This window comes from Procambarus clarkii, chromosome 13, assembly GCF_040958095.1.
Source record: "Procambarus clarkii isolate CNS0578487 chromosome 13, FALCON_Pclarkii_2.0, whole genome shotgun sequence".
Taxonomy (NCBI): domain Eukaryota; kingdom Metazoa; phylum Arthropoda; class Malacostraca; order Decapoda; family Cambaridae; genus Procambarus; species Procambarus clarkii.
In genome coordinates, this window is record NC_091162.1 from 39,600,124 (window position 1) to 39,604,561 (window position 4,438).

Sequence of the window (4,438 nt, forward strand, 5' to 3'; positions counted from 1 at the left end):
TGGTTTTTGTTCAGTCTGTTATCAAGTATTAGATTTCTAAGGTTTGAGTTGAATTCGGACACATCAGTGTTAGGAATTCTATAAACTGCACCCACAGTCAGGACAGACTCGGCACCCTTGACTCTGAAGCTGGCGAAGATATACTCCCCATAGCAGTCTCTGGTTCTAATTTCTTTTAAGCATGTTAGTTCTTGGTGGTAGTAAAGAGCAGTGCCACCACCTCTCTGAAGTTGACGACAGTTGTGAATTGCTGAGTAGTTAGGCATGTTAAAGAGCTGAGTAGTATCCTCTTTCAACCATGTTTCAGTAAGTATAATAAAAGAAAATTTGTTGTCAATAGCTTCAATCAAGGCACTAACATCATCGAAGTGTTTACCTAGGGATCTAACGTTCAAATTGATTACAGAGATATTGTGATTATGAGTTAATACATTGTTTACATCATGTGCTGCAAAATATCTGCAATTTAGATCATTAAAGTGATAATTGTCATAGATAGTGGATAAGAGGTTAAGTTCAGGGTCTATACTTGTCTGCATAAAAAAAGCTGATTGCAGGAAAAACAAGGGAAGAAAGGCAAATAACAAGGTAGAAATAAGCTATAAAATAGGGAAAAAGATGCACACAATACAGAACAAAGCAAACTCAAAAGGGGCTTACAGGGGTACAATGGAGTAAGGGAGTATGGCTAGGCTAGGCAACCTAGGTAATAAATGAGATTAACGAAAAAACATATAAACATGGACTATACAAAACACAAGATATAGAAATACAAAACAAAAATATAAACAAGACTAAGCAATACAAAAACAAATTGAGCAAAAATGAAAAATGAGGTAGATTGCTTACAAGTACTCTCAGGTACACTGTAAGTAACAATTTGCAATTTGAGATGCAGGCAAAGCCAGGGGTACAATGGAGTAAGGGAGCATGGCGACCTAGGTAATAAATGGAATCAAAGAAAAGTTGAATAATAAGCATAGGCAAATTTAAGCTAATGATTATTAACTATAAATAGTTCAGTTATGACTGTATAATTTCTATGACTGTATGTTTCTAACTCTGCTCTCCTCTCACTATATTATGCACTAATCTACCCCTATCTTAATTATGGTATCTGTGCATGGGGGTCTACCACTGCAAACCACCTTAAGCCCATCATCACACAGCAAAAATCTGCTATCAGAATAATAACTAACTCTGCTTTCAGACAACACTCAGCTCCCTTGTTTAAATCCCTAAACTTGCTAAATATTAACTCCCTCCACACATTCTCTTGTGTCAACTACATTTACAAAACCCTGTTCTTAAATGCAAACCATGCTCTGAAACTCTCCCTGGACAGATGTAATAGGACCCATTATCACCACACCAGAAATAAATATCTCTTTGATATCCCCAGGGGTCAAACTTAATCTGTGTAAACACTCTATGCAAATTAAGGGACCTAGTCTATGGAACTCACTCCCTAGTGAATTGAAAAACTGTAAAACTTTTGCCTTATTTAAAAGCAAAACCAAAAAGTACCTAACTTCATCTTCTTAGTTTCCTACAATGAGCTTTAAATTTGCTCTGTACCTAGTGTTACCCAATCTCCTAATTTTTATGTAATATCAAACAACCTTATCATTGTGTTCATTGCTGTCTTCTTTTATGTGCTAGCCATATGCTGTATTGTGACTACCAATTTTTGTCAACTACCATTCAAGCTGTCATTGCAATCAATCTTATATTGTTTCTGCTGTATTGTGCCTACCAATTTGTTGTCAACTACCATTTTAAGCTGTCATTGCAATCAATCTTAGCTACCTATGTGCTTTAATATACTGTACCTACAATTTTCTCTCATCTTCTTTTATTTTTTTCATTTCATGTAATCTGTTATCATTTTTTTTTGTCTATAAATTTTGCAAGTATTTACCTCCTTAAAATTTTCTTAGATTAAGGACCTGCCCGAAACGCTGCGCGTGCTAGTGACTTTACAAGACTGTAATTACCATATTTGTATCCTCACATTCCTTATGTACATTCTTGTATATGCATAAATAAATAAATAAATAAATAAATAAATAAATAAATAAATAAATAAATAAATAGATGGAATGCATTAGGCAGTGATGTGGTGGAGGCTGACTCCATACACAGTTTCAAATGCAGATATGATAGAGCCCAGTAGGCTCAGGAATCTGTACATCAGTTGATTGCCAGTTGAGAGGTGGGACCAAAGAGCCAGAGCTCAACCCCCGCAACCACAACTAGGTGAGTATACACACGCACACACACACGTGCACACACACACGCACACACGTACACACACACACACAGACACAAACATACAGATTCAGATTCAGATTCAGATTCAGATGTTTATTCAGGTAAGGTATATACATACAAGTGATGTTACATTAATGGATTGATATATAGATAGAGCTAGTACATACAATGCCTAAAGCCACTATTACGCAATGCGTTTCGGGCAAGAAAAACATTAATATCTAGAACTTAATACTAATTGAGCATAAAGAATAAAAGATGTTGAGAACAAATACAAATAAAGATAAAAAAAAAGGGGGAACATGACTGAAAAAGCAGCACAAATACAATAGGTTGACAAACAGTGTTGATTAAAAAAAAAGAAAAAAAAGAAAATAACAGACATGGGTTGACAATAGAGGAGTGAGGTAGATTACAGGGAATTTATTAGGTAGTGTTTAGTTTTTATCTTAAACTGGTTGAGAGAGGTACAGTCTTTAACATGGTTGGGAAGGTCATTCCACATTCTGGGCCCCTTGATTTGCAGAGCATTTCTAGTTTGATTAAGACGTACTCTAGGAATATCAAAACTGTATTTATTTCTGGTGTGGTGCTCATGGGTTCTGTTACAACCTTCTATGAAGCTTTTAAGATCAGGATTGGCATTATAGTTTAGCGTTTTATATATGTATAATACACATGAGAGAATGTGCAGTGACTTAATATCTAACATATTAAGAGATTTGAGTAGGGGTACCGAGTGATGTCTGGGGCCAGAGTTGGATATTGTTCTAATAGCGGCTTTGTGTTGGGTAATTAGAGGACGTAAGTGATTTTGGGTAGTAGAACCCCAAGCACAAATACCATAGTTGAGATAAGGATAGATAAGGGAGTAATAGAGTCACCAGAGCAGGGCGTGGTACATAATATCTGATCTTAGAAAGAATGCCCACAGTTTTTGAAACTTTTTTTGATATATTTAGAATGTGTCCCTGGAAATTCAGCTTGTGGTCAATGAGAATGCCAAGGAATTTGCCATCTAATTTGTTACAAATTTGGGTATTGTTTATTTTGAGATTTATAAGACTAGAGGATTTATTGCCAAACAGAATATAGAAGGTTTTGTCAATGTTAAGGGTGAGTTTGTTGGCAGTTAGCCAAAGATGGACTTTATTTAGCTCAGTATTTACTGTGGCATTTAGAGCAAGAGGGTCAGGACTGGAGTAAATGAAGGTTGTGTCGTCAGCAAATAGAATTGGTTTGAGGTGTTGGGAGGCATTTGGAAGGTCATTAATGTAGATGAGAAAGAGGAGAGGGCCAAGTATGCTGCCCTGAGGAACACCAATGTTGATGGGTAGGGTGGGAGAAATTGTATTATTCACAGAAACATATTGGAGCCTGTCAGTAAGGTACACTAATGCCTCTATTCACCTTGCAGTAAATAGGAACCTGAAAGTCAGGAAGCTGCTAAAGGCTGCATCTTGGGGATGTGTGTGTGTGTGTTAGATAAAAATATATGTTGTTTAGATATGATGGAGGAAAAGAGGCCGAGAGTCGGTACATTAGACAACCGACGCTTAGAAAGGCGGGGTCCAAGAGCTAACAGCTAAATCTTGGAAATAATAAATTAATATATTTAATACACACACATACATGTTTCACATGAATTTGACTGAGGGCACACTGAGGGCTGATGGTCCCGTCGACGGGGCAGGAAGTCGGCGGATGATCAAAGGCCTCCCCCATCCTCCACATACCTGAGGATTTTCCTGCTTAATTTTAAACGGAAGTAATGTCTTGGCATTTGCGGCTTCAGCGGGTGGGTGGGTCCGTGGGTTTATTACATTATGAGTGAAAACAATCGCCTATTCTCTATTTTATATTGCCGCTTGTAGAGCTAGAAGCTGTTGCCTCTTGTGTGCGTTGCACAAGGGGATTAATATCTGGATTAATATCTTTGAATATTTCCAGTATTTTTTAAGGTATCGCTTAAATACCGAAGATACTGTTATTGGACACTGCTTAATTGACAATGTCTCAACAACGCAGGCTGAAGATGTGCGTGGCTCCTGCTATTGCAATGATGCTCATTTGCTTTTCAATGATGCGCCTTAGTTGCCCCCTCTCTAACTTACCGTTCTAAATACCCCTTCTCCATCTCTCGCAAACATTCCCCCATACATCT